We start from the raw sequence: 23,277 nt of genomic DNA, 5'->3' as shown, positions 1-23,277 counted from the left end.
AGCTACATAGAGCCCTGTGGGCCTTACCTGGTGAAATTAAAAAAAGAAGTAGTTGATAGGTTTTAGTATGTTGAACTTATTCTTGGTTCTTTCGGTAAAGTCACGTAGAATGGAAATAATAAAATAATAAAAATAAAACATAATAAAATAATTCTCACGACGTTTCGGCCACAACGCAAGTAGCCGTCCTCAGGTGGAGAACAGGGCTGTTATTTTATTATTTCCATTCTACGTGACTTTACCGAAAGAACCAAGAAGATGAATCCCTGCAGTCACGAAAGCTTTAAATCGAAATTTATGTTGAACTTATTTCGCACCGTACGCTATCCAAGCGTGATAATCGTAGGTGGAGTGGCAGCCTAAGGGAGGGCACGCGCCTGAAAGTACGTCCAGCAACGAGATGGAGCGATGCAATCGGCTCGTGCGAAGGCTCTCGGTGGATCGTTGCATCACAGGATCCGTGAGCGATGGCGACCACATGGGGAGGCCTTTCTGGAGGAATCCGATGAGCTACAAAGCTCTTTCTCACAGAGGGCCTTCATCCAGCGGTGCGGGGATCGCGGCTGACGAGGAGGATGCTGCTGCTGATGTTACAGGAGCCCTTGCGACTTGCTTTACCTCGATAAGCCATCGTGTGTGCCATGATGTCAACAATGTAACCCATTGTCAATGTACGTAGCTTCTAAATGCAACAGCATCTGACGATACCGTACAGAACAATGAGACGTGGGCATTCTCGGCGGGTTCTATGTTTATTGTATAGCGAGAAAGGGGCAGTCGGGAATGGGCAGATGGGGTAGAGGAGAGTTGAGGCAGGACTTGTGGTAGGGAGTCGAGAACACGGACTGCTGGGGGAAGGGAGTTTCCAGACTGTGGGGGCAGCAGAGAAGAATGAGCGACCTCCCACTAGAGCGAGGGGTCAATGACATTGTTTTTTTTATTGCTTCTATCCTTTTGGTGAGTGGCGCTTTCCTGGCCTCTCTTGAGATCTGAGCAGGTTCATTCAACCAAAGTAACTTGAAACTCTCTCCCCGCTCTCCCTCCCCCACCCCAATGACTTTTTTCTTCCCCGATTTTTTCGAGTAATCCCACCGCTAATCGATCGCGAGTCATAAATGATCGGGATAAAGAGGATATCCCAGCGCGAGTTTATTTTTAACGCAGTGTCACCCCTAGCGCCTTAGTCTGTCTCGACGTGCCCCGAGTTAATTGCGAAGGGGGCGTGAAGAATCCAGTGACAAAAAATGCGTTCCCTTCGCATGCGCAATGAGCATTATCCGCCGGGCCGGTTTTTGTCTGCGGATGCGAGCGAGTGCATCCGAGGTGTCGTTCGCATTCGGATCGATACCGAGCGTGCAGGCCCTGTTAACACGAGCCACTGAAATAAATAACGGCGCGCGCTCACGCTTTGCATGCATGAGAATGCTCAAAACACACACACACACCATACGACTCTCTGCTACCACCCCACCCACTTACGTGTGTCACGTATGTCGGTGGTAATATATGAATGCAAATATATTGAGAAATAATATACGCACACACTAAAGACGAAATACCCCCCTCCCCTCCACCGCCTCCACTCCCGTATAGCCTTAACAGACTGATGGGGCAAGTGCTGTTAGCGAGCACCTATGAAAGGCCAGCACAGCAGCACACGAGGGGGTGGGTGAGCAGCACCACGCCCGGCCGCATTTGTCTCCCCAGTGGCGATGTTTACACACAGCGCACCAGGTACTCATTTTAAGGCTGATTCGACCGAGGGGAGGCCCAGTATCGGTGCTAAAAAATCACCACCGTTATTGGTCGTGAGCGGGAATCGAACTCCAGGCTCATAACTCAACGCGCTAACCACCGCAACTACCGCTCCCCACCCAACACACGCGCACTAATTTAATCGATGTGAGTGTACGTTCATATATTTATTGCGCACGCACGCACACACGTTTGTACTTCGCGGCGTGTCTGTGCCACGATTGCATTAAACGGGGGAGCCGCTCACATCATTCCATGCACAACAATAGGCGCGGCGTATTTTTCTTTAAATTAAAAATTTTCTTCTTAATATTTTGATTTTTTCTCTTTATCTTCATCCTCCTTCCAAAAGGCGCTCTCGACCCGAGACTCCCCACGTCGGCATAACGGGCACAATGTATTCCTATTTGGACGGCGTTTTACGACGGCGCGCGAGTTCGCAGGGGTACGCGCACGGGCACGCGCGCCTACACTCGGGGCCGTTCCGGAATTCGCCGGAAGGTCTCACAGCCTCCCTCCGTCCTGTATGCGATGCGCACCCGATGTTGATATCGCAGTCGACGAGAGGTAGCAGTAGTAGTAGTAATAACAATCTTGTGTGGGGGACGAGAAAGAGAGAGGGGAGAGAGAGAGGAGGAGGGGGAGAAGAGAGAGATAATGGCGGAGGCAATTTTTGAAGTGCTGCAATATTATTAAAAGGCGCGCCAGAAGACACACTGCATACATACACAATACGAATGCAATCAAGATTTTAGGGGGGGGGGTGGATGAGGGCGGGGTGGAAGCGATGGGGGGGGGGGGGGTCGGCAGGGGAATTGACAAAGGGGGTTGTGTTGCTGGCTCGCTGTTATGCGAATTTCAGCTGGAAAACGATACGATGAGAACAAAACGTGATCTGTAAAGCGCACGCGTGTTAATGTCATCCAGAATGGCATGTGTAAGCAACAGCGCACACATGCTTATCGTTAAGATTTCATGTTGCATTTTTGCTCATTTGCTCGTGACTTATTTGAATGACATTGACGCATCGCCATCAGCAGCCATTGTCTATTCACTGCTGGATGCCGTTGCCAATCCCTCACCGTCACGCAACGCCACAGTTCAAACCAATTCCTGGAAACGTAATCGATTTCATCGCTCCGTATCTGCAGGGGTCGCCTTCTCCGGAGTGTTCGCTCCGTTGGCTGTCGTTCTGTTGCTAGTCTCATCCACCGCCCGTCATCACTACGAGCCACGATGCCCTTGCCCAAGCCCACTTATGTTGCTTCCAAAGGGGTGTGCCTTTATCCGGATTCTACTGGCTAAAAAGCAATATGAGACAGAAAGCTAGTCTTCCCAGCCAAAAGAATATAAAAGCTCTAACATGCGTTACAATAAACTTAAGAATAACTTAAAACAGTTCACGTGAAGTTACATCACAGGCAGGGTTGAGAATGATTTTAGTGGGCTGCAGTACAGCAAGCAGGCTATTAGAACTCTGCTGTCATTACATTCTGCTTACAATGGTCTTGAGCCTGGAATTGAATTGGGACATGGAGTCAACAGCACGGATCGCTGGGGGTGGGAAGGCAGTTCCAGAGATGAATGAGCGACTTCCCACTCAGCGAAAGTTGGACTTGGAGCCAGCAGAGGGTCTTGAGGGTGAGGCGATGTGGAGTCATTTGAGAGTGCGGGCGGGGGGTGGAGGTAGGTCTGGCTAATGCTCAGCAAGCAGGGCACCATCGATTAGCACGGTTATTTACGTACGGGACAAAAAGAAGTCCAACATCTCTATATACAGACAAACCTCTCTTTTTTTCTTGACTTAACATATTATTTATTTACCTGGTAAGGCCCACAGAGCGAAAAATATCTCTTTTTCAGAAGCGACCAGGCCACAAATGATTGATCAAGGAAGTGGCTTATCACACGGAGACTTTGATGCAGCCAAATACTCTCAACTCATGTTTCTAAATGTTGGAGGGGGGAAAAAAACCGGAGGACCCTATGAAGGGGACCTTCAATAGGTATGTAGATCAGAAACGCATAAACTGATCAAGGTTGTCTAAATATGAGCCTCGCGAAGCAACAGTGAACCCTGAGAATATGCATTGCTCCTTCCTCTGGCTCCCTGAACTTGAGGAATCATGTTTCAACATGATTACAGCATGTTGCTATTTTAATGCTGTATGTTACGAAAGCATTGGGGGGTGGGGGAAAAGTGGTTACCACACTGCGTTGTGAACCCTGCGAACATGAGTTCGATTGCTGGCCAGGGCTATCATCAGTGGCGAGCGATATCTGACCCGTTTCTTGACCCTGCCCCCAAACCCACTCCCATTCACTAACCCAGACTCACAATTATCATTAAAAAAAACCTCCATGACTGTTACGGCATGGAGAGGCTTTCATCCAGTCGTGGATTTGCAAAGGCCTGCATATTATAGACGTTTTATCATTACTTCATTACATGGTGCATGTATAAACACTCATTAATTGCCTGAAATCATCTTCATATATAGAGAACTGCAGACCTTGGGCAATTGTTGGTTGTGTCGAGTCACTGCCTGGCTGCCTTCCAGCTTGTCTGTGCTTGCTAGGCGATTGTGAGATGAAACCTGCATAAATGATGACGCTATATATAAATCTAAACATTATCATTATTATGATAAGCATATTTTGAAGAACAATGACTTTTTGGAGGGCAGACCTTGGAGGTCACGTGTACACTTTGAAACAACGTACGGGATTTGGCAGAAGGAAGTGATGGCAACTTGTGGTGATTTCGACGTCGGCCGCGTTGACCTCTCGACTTTGATATTGAGAATGTCATCATCATCATCAGCCACGATGAATCCACTGCTGGATGAAGCCCCCCCCTCCTCCTCCTCCCAAGCCGTCGCAATCTCTCACGATCGTGCGATGCAACCATTCGCACACACGAACCGATGCCACGGCTCCATCTCCCTGGGTGTGTTGGTCCGTCTCTCAGAAGCGTTCCATTCCTTGCTTGGCCACCAGGTCGTCGTTATTTTTTGACAAGTTGACCAAATCGTTTTTTTCCAGCAACCTGCTCTCTGCCCAAGTGGCTTGCTTACTCACCGGTCAGAAATCGTCTTTACCCCGGTGTCTGTTCTCTGATCCGCGTGGCTCTGGCTCTGTCTCTCAATGCAATTACAGCCGTGTTCTACTAATATATCAGTTATCATTCCAAAGTCCCAACACTGCCCGTATGCACTTAAATGTGGACGTAGCCCTGTCCACCTGTCACTCACAAATCACACAACATGTGCCACGTGTTATGAGGCCCAGTGTGAACTGGTATTGAGCGCGTATGCACACACACAACCGTCTGTAAGGACAATATTCAGCGGTCCCTCGATTTGCGATGCTATCGATTAACCATGTTTTGATTAACGACCGGCCTGCCACAGGGTCCCATTGTTTCTATTAACGATAGATGTTCGATTAACGATGTGTTTATATTAACACGCGGCCGCCAATTTCGGCCAATCGCAGCGATCCTAAGTGGACTCAGCAGCAGACTTCAGCCAATCAGCGACGCCCTTTCATGAGTGTTTATTTTCTGCTCTATATATGCAACTTTTTATGCTCTATGTATTAATTACTTATCCATGCTTCTATTAATATAAATGTTTTAACATGTTCTTATAACGTTTATTTAAAAACAATTTGCGTGTTTAAATATTAGAAATTATGTTTTTTATGGTCAAAAGGGTCAACTTCCCATCGTTTTGGAACACATTAAACCTTTAACGTGTGTTTCCTAAATTCGATAAACGATCACTTAAATTAACGATGGGTTTCGTGGAACAAATTAATATATCGTTAACCCGAGGGACAACGAGTAGTTTGGCGTGTGTGCTTTGTCGTCATGTGTCCTGCACCATATCGTGGCGCCAGAACTCCCATCGACTGGTAAGACCATCATCACCTTTGCTATCTGATCGATGCGTTGTTTTTTTTAAAAATCTCTTTCTCTCTTCAGGCACAAAACCCACGTTGAGAAACACACACATATGTACAGTGCTGTACTCACTCACCCACCTGTAGATTGGTCGTCGGGGTCAGTTTTAAAGAGCCCCCTCGGGAAAGAAAACACATTCCAATGAGGGGTCGGCCAGGAGACAGTTGGGAGCTTCGATTAGCACGCTTGGCTGCTACGTACGGTGCGATAGAAGTTCAACACACGTACGTACGTACTCTGGTGTAGCTGCCAGCAGCTCACTGGACTTGCAAGCCCGAAGTCGACCTGGGATCGGATTCCATGTCCCGGCGCGGTGTTGTAAACAATCGGAAAGTTTCCTTAAATCCCCCGCACGCACCTACCGCCCCCTGCCCGAAGGGGGTTAGTGGAGAGTCGGGGAGAGTTCCAGGAAGGATGGGGAAGAGGATAAAAGTAGTGGGGAGAAGGGATCCTGGGGTCTGGAATGGAGTGATTCATCTCCTGATAGTGTTACGCACTTTGCTGGAGACGGAATGAAGGTCCGAGTCCAAGACTCACCCGGGCTGGAACCCCTTTGACACTCCTTTACACTCGTAAAATCAATTCCACATTCCTATGGAGAGAACTTCAAACGTAGGCAGCTTTAATGTGGACAAACTTTGGTTTCCCGCCCACCTACTCATCTCGGAGAGAGGCTGATATATCATGAATGATGATTGAGGATTCATAATGGCAATGGTGATTGATGACTGATGATGATTAATTATGATTTGATGATTATTGATGACGATTAGGATTGATGATTATGGTGATTATGATGTGTTTATTGATTATTGATGATGACTAATTATGATTTTTTTAAATTAATGATTTAATATTAGGAATATTATTGAGGATCGATTATTATGATTGTTGTTAAGTTAGGATTGAAGATGACGTATGATCGCTGCTGCTGATGATGATGATTACTGTTGATGTGGCTGATTTAAACCCTGGCTGGAATATAAAATAATGATATCATGATGCGCTGCCCGATCTAAGTCTATTCATGGAATTTATTAAACTTACCAAAATTAAAACCACGTTCTGAGCAGAAGGCATTTTCAGTACTGCACTTAAAATAGCAAGTCGCCAATACACAATGCATATCGCAATTAGCTGATGTAGCAAGATACGCTAAGTGTGATTGTTACGTAGAGAGGCGTGTGGGTTATGAATACAATAATTTTTGTGCAGATATCCATGAGAGTGTGTCGATCGGCAAGTCCTGTGCGGCGGGGTAAACTGTGGGTACTTACACATTCATATCTCTCCAAAGATGCCTGGCCAGCGTGGAAGAGTAGGCCAAATACCCTCTATTATACGAGCTCGTCTGAGTTCCATCTAGTGGAGACCCTTTTTCCAGTAGTGGTGTGAGCGGGCAATTGCAGGGCTGCGCCTTTAACCCATTTAAATGTGGAGGGACGGATGGATGAATGAGACATTGTCTGCTTCTCGATTTTGTTATTTATATTCTCCACAATGACGCGCGTGGTTATTTCGTGTTATCATTTAAAGGCAGAAAGGGAATCCCATTATAGGTCTATCTATATGTATAAAAAACACGTTTTTGTAATAGCAATATTAAGATATTTCTGCCCATATATTGTACTAACAATGCATAACCCCTTCATCAATCCACTGCTGGATGAAGGCCTCCCTTCCGTGGGTGTGTCAGCGCTGATTGACCATACTGGCCAGTGCGCGTTGGCAAGGCTTAATTGTATCCGCGTCTGCGAAGTGGATAAGATTTCCATGTCTCGGCACACCGCATCCAGTATGCAATCCCGCTGTGGATGTGGCTACTAGTCGTCACGTGCTACTTGCTCCAGCCTACCCAGCGAGCCGGAAAACGTGCATTGAAAAATTAAGCCCCCGCACAAGAGAGCGCTTGGTTGACAAGTCCCAGTGTGAGATGTAAAATTGCGCCTTATCTTCAAAGAGTTAGAGACGCAAAGGGTGTTTAAGAGAATGCTAATGGTTAACCCTGGCGGAGCGGTGGCGCAGAGGTTAGCGCGCCTGAGATATCAACCCAGCGGCCTGAGCACCTATTCGCCCCTGAACACGATAAACATGAGTGGCGATTCATATCAGAACGAGTGCTGGACCTGCTGCTCCTCCTCCTTCTCCTCCTCCTCACCCTCTTCCCCAACCCGCATGGGTGAAGTACGTGCAAACAACTCCCATTACCCACAATTGTGGTGTAGTGGAGGTGGTGGGGGTGAGGCACCTCATCCAGCAGTGGATTGAACACGGGCTGTAAATGTTTAAGCCCCCCCCCATCCCCAACCTCTCCCAAAGATGCCGGCTGTTAGTAATATTTTTATTTTAATGTTTGATATATCGCTTTATCTTGTGTTCTAAGCGCCTCCCCCACCCCCCCCCCCCCCGAGTCTCTCCACACACCCCCACCCCCGTCTTCTCTTACCCAGTGGCCCAGCCCTGCCTGGATCCACCCTGACCCTCCCTCCCCATCCATCCGCATCCCTCCCTCCTCCCCCTGTCACCATCTCATTTCTCTGCACAACGCGCATTTCGCTCGCCACGAGATGTCTTTTTTTAATAGCGAAAATGTTCACCCTCGCCTCGTCAGCTACGTGTCCTCTTTGCCATACAAAGATACTGCCATGTACACAGAATGTGTACTTCACCCACAAGTATGTTATGTATGTTTTAGACCAACACACAAATTGATTACCATTTTTTTTTATTGGGCCACCACCCGGTTCCAAAGCGTAAATAATAATTAACAGCTCAACACATGTGTCAATAACACTCTGGCCTTAAAAAAGTAATAAAAAAACAAGCACTTATAAGCGACGTGTCGGGAAATGGCCCTTGTTCACAGCACAAACGTGAACACAAAAATTTAAGATTCAAAGCCCAAGAAATGAAAAAAATTGCACAAACATTATACTCTGAAGGACTCCGCCTCCCCACTGAAATAAGGAATAAAACAACCATACACACGCATGGAAGCCGTCCGATTGCTGCCACGACAAAATGCGCTTTGCAAATAGTTCTTTTGTTTGCTCGAGTTTGTGTGTCCACGCTCTGGGAAAGCCCTCTGCTCAATTTGACCGGTTTTCAGCCGCGTTCGCCCCGTTCACAGCAACACGACTTTATGAACATCGGTCCCTCTTTACGAGAGTAGGATGCCTCCCCTCCCCGCGGGCCCCCCGTATAGCCAGACGGGCAGAGCTAATATATAAACCTGAGTTGGAAAGCGTTCAGAAGTCTTTGGACTCTTGGAGTGATCAAAAAGTTGCACAAGCCTTTTTTTCTTTTAAGGGGGGGGGGGGGGTTACGTGATAAATAAACAATTAAAATCCATACACCAGAGATTACGGGGAAATAAAACAAAACTTCACAATATTTTCCAAGAATTTGTTTCAACATGTTTAAACACTTAATAAATAAATAAACGCGGCTACGCACTGCACAAAATAATAACCGAAAACCGTGAGCGCTTTGTGTTTAAGGGAGAGAGAGAGCGAGCGAGCGGTGGCGCAACTGGTTAGCGGCGCACAGCGCTATACGAATCCGACCAGCTGAGTTCGATTCACGGCCACGGCTAACATCAGTAGCCAATGATATGTAGATATCTGATTCAGTCCTGACCCCCCCCCCCCCAAACACAAGTCGACACAGCCTTAAATGAGTGCCTGGAGCGTTGTGTGTAATGTAATCACCATCAGCACTGGGGAGACAAAGGCGGCCGGGCGTGGTGCAGGGGCACTACACCACTGTCTAAAAAAATACTAAACTGTCTGTGTAAGCGTACGGTGGGGTATGGGTTGGCGGTGGAGGCGGGGAGCCCGGGGTCTGTTTTGTCTTTTGTATATATAATGAAAAAAACGGTCCTACACGCCCTTGTACAGCCGCCTCTGTTTGGTTAAGCCAAAGCAATCCTGGCAAAGGATCAACTATTTTGAAACATAAACAAGTTATTGCGTGCTGCGCTATATTCAACGCGCTCCCATCTATTGATGTGCAATTTTATAGCGAGACAATGGAAGGCTTTTTAATGGCAAGGGCTGACCCATTCGAACGCAGGGGTGGGTTGGTTGGCGTGTTTGTGCTTTGGTGGCTGAGTGGGTGGGGGTACACCAGCCGGGCTGGGACAGGCTGGGTTGGGGGGGTGATGGGGTGGGGTGGGGTAGGTAGGGGGGGTTTGTCTGATGATAATAAAAATAAAAAATAAAAAACACACTTATTCTTTGAGCGCAGCTACACAGCCAGTCGAAGTTGCTGGGCCCTCCGGCTCGCTCCGTCATTTTCGCGCTGCGAAAACTGCGTGCTCCACTTTTGGTGTCGAGTGAGCGAGTGTTGCGAGTTGACTGATCTTGTCTCATCCGTGAAGGGACCAACCAACCCCCCCCTTACCCCTCCCCCCTCCATCATCAACATCATCCCCCCCACCACCACCAACCCCATCACCCTCACCCCCCCCACGACGTCCCACAAACTCGGAATGCACCGCATTACGAGTTAATCATGCGGGAATTCTTCATTATTCATTTGAACATAATCTTTTACAAACGATATTTCGCATGGAGAAGTAGGCGTCAGCTACTCGCTCAAGGTAAGCAGTCGCGCACTCTGCCTCTCCGGTGCGTACGCGGAGACACACGTGCACGCGCACGCACACGCGCGCGTACTCACCACGTCAACGTGTACACGCTCCGTGTTGCGGGCGCGCGCGGATTCCCCGTCTTACACGCGCGCGCGCGCGTGCTTGTGCATTCGCGTGTACACACAAGCGCACACTCACGCCGTCTCGTGTACATGTCCATCGCGCGAGTGTGCACAGATTCTACCACGCGCGCGCGCACACGTGTGTACACGCGCACACCACATCGTGTACACACGTCGATCACACACACACACAAGCACGATTGTCTGTTACGCACACACGTGTACACACACACACGTGTACACACGCGCACACCACATCGTGTATTCGTCCATCGCGCACACACACGTGTGAAATGCACACGCACTTATATAAAGTTTCATCCGTTTCGTAGCGATTTAAGGCTTCCTTAAGCGATCGCTTTAGGCTCGCCAACTCGCTATGTTGTACGATGGTGACGACGCTGCTACGCGTGTGTTCCATCGTACGGTGCTCAGTCACGGGCTATGATCAACACACGCGTAAAGCACACACAGCATATCGTCATCATCGGTCATGATCAATCCGCTGCTGGACGACGGCATCCTTCCACGCCGTCACAGTCTCTTACTATCCGTCCGTTGTGATCATTATAATCATCATCAACATCATCATCACCATCATCCATCTGGCAGCAGGCACACACAAGCTGATTTAATCGCTCCGTCTCCTCGGTGGGACGTCAGAGCCATGTCGGTCGCGTTCCCAATTCCCCCGTGCGTTCAATGATAATCACATCAGATTGCCGCTGTACGTGTTACATAAAGCGCACGCAGTCTACACAATACTGTACCACGGTTGCGAGTCATTGTTTTCATTGTATCTGGTGCTGCTGCGAAGGGCAGCCGCGCACAAACACAATAAACACAACACAGTCGTTAACAGAAACAACACTGTGGCTTTGCAAGAACAAAACATGTTTAATGGGCGACGTTTCGGGGGCAATGTTCGTTCGTCGTGGGGAAGGAGTCGTCGTTACCCTATTTAGTAGATGCCGTCTTGTGTACGCGTTAAAGAACGCCCTGGTACGGTACAACACAGCGGGCGCCGATTGCAGAACGTAAGATGTCAGTGCGTGTTGGTTATAGGCGTTCGGATGGCTGCGTTTAGTTTCGGCTGCATAAAATGCATCTTATCTCTGCATTGTTACAATCCATACGTCACTTGGAAAACCGCGCAGTTTAGCAGTGAGGGGGGAGAGGAGCGGACACTCGGTGCGTTAAGGGGCCAATGTCCTATCACGGGAGGGGTGGAGGGTTCGTTGGGTAGCCTTCTTGAATTTAACGCAATCTTTAACAATGTGCAAGATGACAAAACAAAAATAACCCGTTAGTGCTAGACAGACGCGATGCGGTAAAGTACTGTATATTCTTACAACGGAGAGATAGCGAGGATATTCATCCACCATTGGATTAATCGCCGCTGATGATTACGTGATTAAGCATCGCAACACCTATTCGTGCGTGCGCTACCAATGCACAACACCACTGCAGTCGATACGTTACAGTACCCGTGGCATTGTAGCTACCGCACTGCACGTCCGTAACACATTGTCAACCACGTGCGCATTGCACTCTTCATCATCAGCACATCGCCAGCATCATCATCGTCACCATCAGCCATGATCACTCCACCCAAGTCTTCCCCGAAAGGCGTCGCCATCTCTTCGCGCTCCGTGCGTTGTCGACAACCCACGTGTCAGAGACCCTGCTGCAGCACAAGCCCATTCCATCGCTCCATCTCCATCGCTGCCTAACCCGGGCAACCCCCCTCCTTCTCCCCCATCCATTAACGTGGGCGACGAACGCGGCACGGGCTCGGGGCTGAGTGAGTGAGTGAGCGGGAGGGGCTGAGTGAGTGAGTGAGCGGGAGGGGCTGAGTGAGTGAGTGATCACTGTTATAGAGCAGCGCAGCCGTGCTTGCCTGGCCGGGTTTCGGTGGGGTCGCTGAATCAGGGGGGGGGGGGTGCGACCCACGCCGGTGTGTCGCCAGGGTGCCTTTAAGGTGCGCTTGGAGCGGGAGGAGGACGGGGGGGGGGCTGTGTGGTTCTGGTGGGGGTGGTGGGGGGAGCGGGGGGGGGGTATGTTTAGTCATTGCACCCAGTTAATCCCAAGGGCATCCTGTGCACTTACACGTAAAGCGCACCGCATTTATTCCTGAATGGAGGCGTCCGTGAGCGACGCTGTCCCTTTAAATATAACCGGTGGGGGGGGGGGGGGCATGCTTCCGAGTGTAACACGCGCACGTGTTTGTGTGTGTATGTTTAAATGTTATATACAGTGTCGTATATATTTGCTTCTGTGTGTGTGTGTCAGCTGTGAATCCCGCAACACAAAGTTCGGTTCGCGGCCACGTTCGCGCCGCCGATAAGCGCGGTTGGCTACGTACGGTGCGAGAGAAGTGCATTGGGCGAGTGATATGGGTTTGACTCAGATTCAATATTAGACGATTACCCGCTAAGAATGCCGCCTTTGCCCCCCCCCCTCAGTAGGGCTTTCCCCTCCTGTTTGTAGTGGGGAGCGGTGGCGGAGTGGTTAGCGCGCTGCGCTACAAACCCGGCGACCCAAGTTCAATTCCCGCTCATGGCCAACACCAGTGACGATTATTTGAACCGATCCTGGGCCGTCCCCTAGGTCGACTCAGCCTCAAATGAGTAACTGGTGTGATGTGTGGTAAACATCGGCACTGGGGAGACAAAGGCGGTCGGGCGTGGTGCTGGCCCACCCACCCCCACTCGTGTACTGTTCCGGCCTTCACAGGTGCTCGCGAACAGCACTTGCCCAAACAGTCTGCTAAGGCTACACGGAGGATCTTTGTCTTTGTTAGAATAGTCCGGCTGTCAGTCACGCGATGACATCAACAAAATGCTCGCGCTCCTTTGACTAAAATAACCCGGCTGACATTTAAAGGGACTCTGTAGGGCCGAGCGACGTCGTGCGGCGCGCGCGCTATTTGGCATCGCCATCTCGAGGGGGCGCAACACTGCGGCTGGACTCGTAACAAACAACAACAACAACAAGATAAGTTCAACCGCTCTAATGCATTGGCGCAGTCGGATTGCTCTGGCAGTGCACGACTACCCGTGTTTTAATTGTCATACCACCCACCCGTTGTGCGTTTTTATTCATTTATTTGATAAATATTGTGTGTTATCGACGTCACGTTGCGGATGAGACAGAGATAACACTAGTCAACAACATTTTTTTTTCTGGCCTGGATTTTTGCAGCTGTTTTAGACTAATTTCAGGGTGCTGATTCCAAATCTGATCTCAGATTTGCTCTATCACATCTCATTTTTATGCTATCGGCATACCCCATTTTCATTGATTTTACCCGAAATTAACTGTGTCACTTATGATTGCAAGTTGTTGCGAGTCAGTGACTGCTTTAGTGTTAAAATATGGTACTGTATTTTAGAATAGTGTGTTTATAACATCATTTTATGTAGATATCCACATTTATTAAATATTTTTCTTCTGCAGTTTTTATTGAAAATGCTATATTTGATATCTCAAAAACCTGATGTGATAGATAACAACTGATGCCAGATTTGGAATCAGCACCCCAAAATTACATTAAAACCGTTGGAATACCTTATGCCAGAAAAAATGTGTTGACCAGAGTAATCCATTCGGATCCCTCGCGGAGCAGCCCGTGGAAGCGGACATCATAGAGCTGCCTCGGAGTTCACTTTAAGCGACCCTCCTCTGGTCCGTCCACGTGGCTTGGAGGGGCAACACTCCCTTCCCATCTCTCTGCACACGCGAGAAATGCTCCTCGCACGATAATCAAATCGACATACGGTATTCATTGTCAGAGGTCGAATTTAGACAACGTGAGTGCAGAAACGAGGTGGTTTTTTAGGTCACGTTTGCCCGAATCCATCATGCTCAGGATCTCAGCAATGCCAGTCCAGCGCTCTGATCGCCTGGCCAAGGATTTACTCCTCCCAATTCTCCCCCGTACAAAAAAAATCACCGATCCGCATTGGCCAGCGTGGTGAAGTATGGTCAGACGACTCTTCATGGCCGACGCGACTAGTGGATGCCTTCATCCAATAACAGATATTTTGATCACACAACAGGTCATATTGCCATGACGTTCTATATAAACTAAATTTATAATAACATTCAATTAATCTTAACTTGGAAAGCCCCGATGAGCCGAAAGACTGTGTTTCAGGAGAATCCTGCCACATTGGGATGTTTGAGTCACATCCATGAATGAGAGTTTTGACTTCTTGCGGGACGAATCCCCGAGGTGTCCGGAGAGAACCCAGCAAGCACCGCGCTGCATACGATGGGGTGTCACTCATCACTGAGAGAACCCAGCAAGCACCGCGCTGCATACGATGGGGTGACACTCATCACTGCCATCAGACCTCCTGGCCTCACTTCACAGCACCCCCCTAGCCTGGCAAGCCTCGACCTCTCCATGCATCCTCGTACTGACCGGGTTTTTAAAATAATACTTCGCTTACGAGGTCTCACCACGTCGGACATTCGGGGTGTAATCCCCGATCCTGTCGATGACTGCTGCCCACACGTGCCACTCGATGTGTCATGTGCACACGTGCCACACAACGTGTCCGTGCCCACGTGTTCCTCGGCTTACGACAGTTAACGATAGCACGTTCGAATTGGTTCCGAACACAAGGCGCGTTGCAATTAACGTCAGCCGATGAGTCATTGCACTGCAATATTGCTCTCAGATTATTGCACTCACGACGCATTAACAGCGGTGTTCGTACGTGGCGGCATATCATACCGTACAGCGCAGCCCCACTGGCGATTGAAGACCCAAGAGCCATCCCCATAGACTCCCTGCTAAATTCTTGTAATCGAGTCAAAAGATACAATCACACGAAGGGCATCGCGAGCTTTGCTCACGCATGCGGGCGGAGCGAGATCGAGCGCAGATGGAACACGATACACGCACGGAAAGATCGCACCCTTTTCTCGTTCTGATTAGCGTCGAGCAGTCGTTTCACAAGAGTTGTTTAACATCGACTGTGTCAGACTCATCAGAATATTTATTTATACTCGAGAAATCCGATGTGCCCGCACGGCTCGGTTCCACAGGTATCCAGTCGGAGCGGGGATTAGCACGCTTGGCTACGTACGGTGCGAAAGAAGTTCAACGCACAGTACATGCAGAACGTGGCAACAACGAACGGTGGACAAACACGACACGAGCGTGCCATGTGATGCGGGCCTGTGGCTGCGCTGTCGGACATTATAATATTAGCACCGTTGAAATGTATCAACGCCATTGGCAGATGGAATTTGAACGTGGCTTGGAACTTCTCGTTGTTCCACTCAGTCTAAAGTTAGTGCCCCGGGGTGACGGCGTGAGCAACATCGGCAAACGGGGAGATGAAGCCGGCTGGGGGTGCTCGCTAACGGCCTCGCGTTGCGCGATGCTTTCGAGCACTGCGCTCCGAAAATGACCAGCCAAGTTCGAGTCTCGGCCACGGCTACGACGAGTGGCGAATTATCCGGCTTTAACCGCCTTTGATGTGAAATTTTGGTTGTTGCTCTGCGTCTACATCAGCCGTGCGGAAGAAGTGGCGAATGACACCTGAATGGGTCCTATACCTGCACAAGAGTACTGCCACACAAACCTCGTGCCCGACGTGACACGGTCAATTTTGGGGTGGGGTGGAGGAGGAGGGGGGGGTTGGACATGGCACAGTTAAGACAACAACAACAGCAACAACAAAAACCTGTAAATAAATATTAAACCCTCGCCAGAATGAGTAACGACGCGATCTGATTTTGCCTATTGTGCATTCTGCTCTCTCGCTGTCACCCGCTGTGTGAATGGGCATAGCAGTGTGATGCCCCTCGTCTAATTGTATTTTGACTTGACTATAAGCAATTCAATGGGGGGGGAGGGGGGGCGCGGGTGGGGCTGAGGTTTTAGGAAGTGGGGGGCAGAGAAGTAGGGGGAGGGGGGGGGTTAACCTATCCCAGCCGCCACCATCATCTTTTCCGGCTTCTGTTGTGCTGCGTGTGTGTGTGCGGAGAAGCGGTAGTGCAGCGGGTTCGATTCTCGCTCACGGCCAAGACCGGAGACGATTATCTGAACCTGTCCTGGGCCTCCCCTAGGTCGACTCAGCCTCAATTGAGAACCTAGTGCGATGCGTAAAAACGTCGCCACTGGGGAGACAAAGGCGGCCTGGCATGGTGTTGGCCACCCACCCCCTCGTGTGCCGTGCCGGCCTTCATAGGTGCTCGCTAAAAGCACTTGCCCCTACAGTCTGCCAAGGCTATACGGGGCATCTTTGTCTTTGGAGATGCGTTTGACGGCCGCTGATATCAATGCGAATCCGTCCCCTGAACGCAGTGGGCAGCGGCACGTGACGTCAGCTCGCGTTCTTAGAGGTCCGCTTTGTGTTGCTGCCCAAGAGGCTCTCGCTGCGGGCAGGAGGAGGGGGGGGTGAGGTTTGTTGGGGGCAGCGGCGTGGCGAGGTGCTGATGCGATTACGAGGGAGGTTCTTCTTCTACCTTTGAGATGACACTTAGGAACAGGGCGGAGGCGGGGACGGTGGGGGATACAATGAACACGTTTGTCAATAATAATGATGTTTAGTTTTATTATAATATTTGTAAAGTGTCGGTCATGCAAAACTGCATCTCGCATACAGCCCATGAACAAACTACAGTGACAAGCTGGAAGGGCAACAGCCGGGCGGTGAGACGGCGCTGACAAACATGTTGACCAAGCTCTGAATTTCTCGACATATGAAGATGTTTTCAGCTAATTGATGAGCGTAGGAAGCCCACGGAGTGGGGCGTGGTGGTGGGGGGGCAACATGCAACAACGTTTAAGGCGACGTTGGTGGGACACACGCCACTTATTCACAGCACAAAATATCAAGGGTTGTTGCTCGAAACGTCGCCCTACCATTTGTATATTTTTTCTTTCAAGGCCACGGTGTCATTATTTGTTCTTGTGCACCAGCATCACGTGATTAGTCTTGTGTCATTTTGAAATGGGGACCGCGCTCCGAGCGTTTCTGTTAGCAGCGTCGCTCATTGCTCAGCAGGCAAGAGAGTTGAGATGACGCGCCTCTCCGCCTCTCTCTGTCCACGCCGATGTCGTCGCCTTTATAGGACTGGAGGGGCCAGACGCCGGGTGCGTGGTCGCACAGAAGAGCACCGTCATTAAGCTCGTCTGCCTCATTAATTGATCGCGTTGCGCGTGCATCGCGGGCATTACGGTATTCCATCAGTGCGCGCGTGCGTTATAATGCGCGCGTTTTGTATACAGAAATACGGTCAGGTCTTACGTCAATCACTCATCATGTGCTGCACGTACTGTTCATATTCAAGGGTATTTTTTTTTATGCAAGTAGTCTATTAATGGGAGTACAACTTCAATGCGTAACAATTAACGCATGGCGGAGGAGCGGTGGCGCAGTGGTTCGCACGCTGCGCTATCTGTTGAAGTGCGTCGGCTTGAGTTCGATTCCCCTTGCCACAGCCAACGTCAGTGAGAGTGGTATCTGAACCGGCCTTTGCCTGTGTGGTGAAGTATGGCCAAAACACCCCGAATATCGATACCGCGTGCAGATTCCTCTATCCAAGTGGATTTACTAAAGGGATGTACATTCATATTATTGAGGATAAACATATGCATGATAATCAGTGTGCCTGATATTTAATTCAGGCGTGTCAATGTGTGTGTTATTTATTCTATAAGCTTGCGAAACGTGGAGCCCTTTGAAAGAACATCCGTGCCGTTTTGAAACATTCAGGCTAGCCTGCCCACGGTCCATCCTGGGTTTAACCAGACCGGATTGTGTGAGCAGCTCATATATCCTTGAGAGATATGGACACAGTCCCATCATCCGTGAGCTCCTCCGGCAGGCGAGGCTACGTTGGCTGGGTCATGTAGACCACATGCCCAGCTACCTCGGGCGCAAGCACCTTTTGTTTGGCTGGATCGAGGAGGCTAAACGAGCCCGATACGGGCTAGAGAAGAGATGGACTGATGCGGTACCGGAGGATGTGGAGTTGAGTGGACTTGCCAATGATCGGCTCGTGAAGGACGCGACTGGGCAGTTGGAGGCAGTCGCCCTCCAGCAACAACGGAGGGCGGATGAGCGACGCTCACAACAATGAGTGGAGCGCCAGGTGCCTAAAACGCTGCGAGGTGGCACAGTAGGGAGTACAGGTGGTGCATCTTTCAGTCATCTCAGTCTCCCCATAACACCTGGGTCTATCCCATGACCTGCCAGTGAGCCTTCGATATTTGACGTGGCCTCAAGGCGCACATAGCATGGCACAAGCGCCGTGAAGACATCACCGCTACTTCATGGCCACCGGAGTTTATTATTACGTGGAAAGTACTGGCACAGTGGTTAGCGCTGTATTGCTCTATGTAGCTGGGAAGCTAAGTTCGATTTCCGCTCATGGGCCAATAACAATAGAAAATATCTGAACCGGTCCCGGGCCTCCCCTAGGTCGATGCAGCCTTTAATTAGTACTTAGTGTGGTGTATATCAGCACAGGGGAGACAAAGGCGGCCGAGTGTGGTGTTCATATGCGGTCACTAACAGCACTTGCCCCTATAGTCTGTTAAAGGCTCGATAGGGGGATCAGTTTTTTGCAAGTATTATCATCATGTGTACAAGCACTCCGATCATCTTGTGATTTTTTTGAAATATTGATCGAGTGATTGATACCACATTCGCAAACACAGATGCGTGCGCACACACACGCAAACATGGAAACACACGGCCGAAGGCTGCAAAAATGTGTTAATCTCGGCACAAGCGAACTGTTCATGGGAGAAACGTGTGTTTATCGTTACGAGAAGTAATGTAATTTAAGTCGTTGTATTGAATTAAAAACGCTTTATATTTAGCTCGCGTGTGCCAGTAATTCGTGGCCAGTTGTTATTCATTATTTTTAAGTGTCCGGTGGAGAAAGAGTGAGAGAGACAGCCAAAGGAAGCCTATGGGGGTGGATGGGTGTATGTGGGGGGGGGAGTAGTGAGTTGATTATTTTAAACGCTTGGATGAATGCCGAAGCTAAACCGTGGGTGACCTTCCCGGGGCAAGGTGAATGAATGAATATTGCCGGGGTGAGGGCCACCGGCCTCTCTTTAAAAGCCGCTCTTAAATTCCTGGGATTTTTGGGATTTATTGAAGGACAAAAAAAATACACGCACGGGCACGAGGTGCACCGAACCGAGGACCTTTAATGAGGCAGCGTGGCAGTATGTTAAAGAATTGAGGAATAAACCTGTAAACTGGACACACATTGCCACGTAAGCGGTTTTTGTTGTTGTGTAGTAACGCATTGGTCTTCCTTACCACCGCGCAAGGCTTTCATAGTTGTATCCGGGGGAAAAAAACGCTCCGTTGTGTGTTTGCTGGGTGCAGCGCATCTTGTTCTGCATGATGGGCAGGACCAACATTAACGTGGTTTCTTGTTGTGTTGTTGTTGGTGGTGTAGTCATTGGTGACTGGGATGAGGCTATCAATCCGCTACACCAGAGAGCCCAGGTTTTTAATGGCAGGTGGCTTACCCTTTTGATCCACATCCGAGCGAAGCCACGATCCTCGAAACGTGACCCCACTGCCGAAACGACACGGTGTTCCGACGTTCCGCTCCCAGCGCGGCGAAGCGAAAACGTCGGACATCGTGCCGGAGAGAGCTGTCCTGTTCTCTTCCTCGTCCGTTGAGTCTCTTTTGTGATCTCGCTTGCAAGGGAATGGTCTCAGTTGGTGCCCAACTGGTTATGAATAATAAGGGCAGTTGATTCACTGCACGTGTGTGCACGAAAATACGCGTACACACTCGTGTAACTGGCGCCCTTTAGTTAACAAGGCGTTAGTACACTGAGATTTGTTGTCCCTTTGGCAGGGATAACATATTTATGGTTGTCAGCACTATTACATATTTTTACAATCTACTTTTTGCCATGTGGGTTTATTTTATTTTATTTCAATAATTTGTATTTTGGATGTAACACTGGCGCATAATATTCTACTCATGAGAAAGGATTATTTCTCTCATTTATTATTTAGCCTATATTGTAATTACTATTGACTATATGTTCTGGCATGAATTATGCCATGTGCATGCACAACACGCATACAGACGCGCGTGTTTGCACGCAACGCGAAAGGGAGTGAGAAATTTGGATGCCACCGATCCTGCGATGTGGCGGTGTTTTGAGGCCGGTTTTCATTACATATATTTTAAAAAAACGTCTTTGCTGATATTGCAAATTTGACCTTTCTATGGAGAATGGGCCTTAACCAAATATTTATTGTTACGGACGACAACATTGGTGGCATTATGTGGCTTTATGGGTTGCTATTGGCCGCACGGGTTTTCCATCATTATTGTAGTTAAATTGCATTATAATATCCCAGTTTTATATATATACACATAGAGAGCCCTTTGTTTAGCCATTGCTGGATGAAGGCGACTCCACGCCATGGGCAGTCACGGGGGTTTGTTTGACCATACTTCGTCACACTGGCTCAGTGTAGGTTGGTGAAGAAGATGAGAGCCAGGCCCACTGCAGATGAGACTCGCCCAAATGATGTTAGCCACAGCCCGGAATCAAACTCAGGCCATGAAAGAAAATCATCCCTTATTAAAAGCAGAAAGTTGCTAATGTGCTTTGTAGTTTGCGCGTTTACACCCACGTTATGCATTCAAAATTAGTGGTGGTGGTGGTGGTGATGACTACGATGATCAGGATGATAATGAACAGGGCTAACCAGGATAATTGGTCTTTTCCCTACCGTCGTGACGACTGTCACTTTCACAGCAAATGTACGTGTGTATGTTGAACTTCTTTTGCACCTTACGTAGCCGACCGTGCAAATCGGTGGTGCGCGGATTTACCCGCTCATGCCACTGCGGGTGGAATTCAAGAAACTTGCTTCCCAACCCCCAAATTGTTTCCACCGCCACGTGGATCGTCGGATCGGATCTATGCGGTGTGGTGACCTTTGGGTTGCAAGTCCGGTGCGCGAACCGTTACACCGCAGCGCTATCCGTGGTGCCCTGGCGCGGTCTCACAGCGGTAGCGGCGGCGGCGACGGCGGCGCTATTAAAAATGCGGGGCCGTATCCATTAAGCGGCAATGAATCAATCTGATAATCGATGGATTGGTCCGGTCGTGAAATCCAATCACCGGCGGCGGCCGTAGGAAATCAACGGCGTGGCGTGACCCCCCTCTCCGCTGTGTTTGAGATGCATTCGAGCGATTGAAGATTTTAAAATGCATAGACCAAGCCGCGGGTGGGAGGTGGGTGGGAACCACCCCTGCCATCACCATCACCACCACCATTACCACCATCACAACCACCTCCATCACCACCACCATCACCACCACCATCATCATCACCATCACCAACATCACCTCCACAATCATCACCACCACCATCACCACAACCATCACCACCATCACCACCACAATCATTACTACCATCACCACCACCACAATCATCACCACCAACATCACTACCATCACCACAACCACCACAATCATCACCACCACCACCACCACAATAATCACCACCATCACCACCATTACCACCATCACCACCACAATCACCACCATCACCACCACCATCACCACCACAATCATGACCACCAACATCACCATCACCACAACCATCATCATCATCACCACCACAATCATTACCTCCACCATCACCACCGCCAGCACCACAGCTCCAAATATGTTCCCCACGCACACATGGCTACACATGTAGGTGTGTGTGTGTCCCTATATTGACTCAGCATTAAATAAGTACCTGGTGCAGTGTGGAAACATCAGCACGAGGGAGACAAAGGCGACCGTGCGTGGTGCTGGCCACCATAGGTGCTCACTAACAGCACTTGCCCCCACAGTCCATATGGCTATAGGGGGATTTTTGCCTTTGTCTGCTTGTCGGGGGAGCGGCAACGTAGTGGTGAGCACACTCCACTATGAACCTGGGGACCTGAGTTTGATTCCCGGCCATGGCTAAAATCAGCGGGGAGTGATTATCTGAGAAGGTCATAGGCATCTCAGCCTTAAATGAGCGCCTGGTGCAGTGTTTCAACCATTGGCACTGGGGAGATGATAGGCTGTCATGCAAAACTGTTAGTGAGCTTCTACAAAGGCCAGTTATACGCAAAGACAAAGGTCCCCCGTGTAGCCTTTAACAAGACTGCTGGAGCAAGTGCTGCTAGCAAAACACCATGACGTCACGAGGGGGTGCTTGGACAAGCGCCATGCCCGACCGCCTTTGTCTTCCCAGTGCGGAAGTACGAATGTTAAGGCTGAGTCGACCTGGAGTGTGGTCCAGGACCGGTTCAAAAAGCTCGCCGCCGTTAACGGACGCGAGCGGGAGTCGAACTCGGGCGGCCTGGTTCGTGGCGTCAGTGCGGCGTTGACCTCCGTGCCACCGCTCCCCCAAGTTATACAAAGACGCACGCGGCGGACAGACGCGCGGACACGCAATGGCTCGCACTTGCTTTGTTGTACATTAAAACAATGTTGAGACGTAGCTTTTAGCCTAAACACTAAGGGATTAATTATAAGCCGAGTCAAAATTTAAATAATATGCCGGTTAATGTTGCGTTAAATGTCACGGTCTTCACGCTGAATTCAGCGCCACAAAAATAGAAGAATAATTCTGCAGCTTCATTGTTTATTTCGCTCGTACCGAATTGTGAAATAAACCGAAATATCGGCCAGAGTGAAGCGTGCCTGGCTTGAGAATGCTGTACAAATGTGGCACACGGTCTTTAGAAACAAGAGGTGATTTTGGTTGAGGGGGGGGGGGCGATGGTGGGGTGGGGGGCGCATTTTTTTAACGAGTTAACACCAAAGTAGATGT

At 49.4% G+C, this 23,277-nt stretch overlaps 1 protein-coding gene across 4 annotated transcripts in view; it reads left to right on the top strand.

Annotated features, from left to right (window-relative positions):
- The first annotated feature begins 9,983 nt into the window (after nt 1–9,983).
- LOC133355941 (zinc finger protein 516-like) overlaps nt 9,984–23,277 on the top strand; it is a 61,797-nt gene continuing 48,503 nt past the window's right edge. For all 4 annotated transcript variants that reach the window (XM_061573380.1, XM_061573379.1, XM_061573381.1 and 1 more), the window contains exon 1: nt 9,984–10,325. The gene's annotated coding sequence lies outside the window, so the exon portion shown is untranslated. The remainder of the gene's footprint in view (nt 10,326–23,277) is intronic.

Source organism: Lethenteron reissneri, chromosome 52 (assembly GCF_015708825.2).
Source record: "Lethenteron reissneri isolate LAM-NWPU_2019-01 chromosome 52, ASM1570882v1, whole genome shotgun sequence".
Lineage (NCBI taxonomy): Eukaryota > Metazoa > Chordata > Hyperoartia > Petromyzontiformes > Petromyzontidae > Lethenteron > Lethenteron reissneri.
Note: the sequence above shows the minus strand (reverse complement) of the source record. Positions and strands in the feature narration are given on the sequence as shown.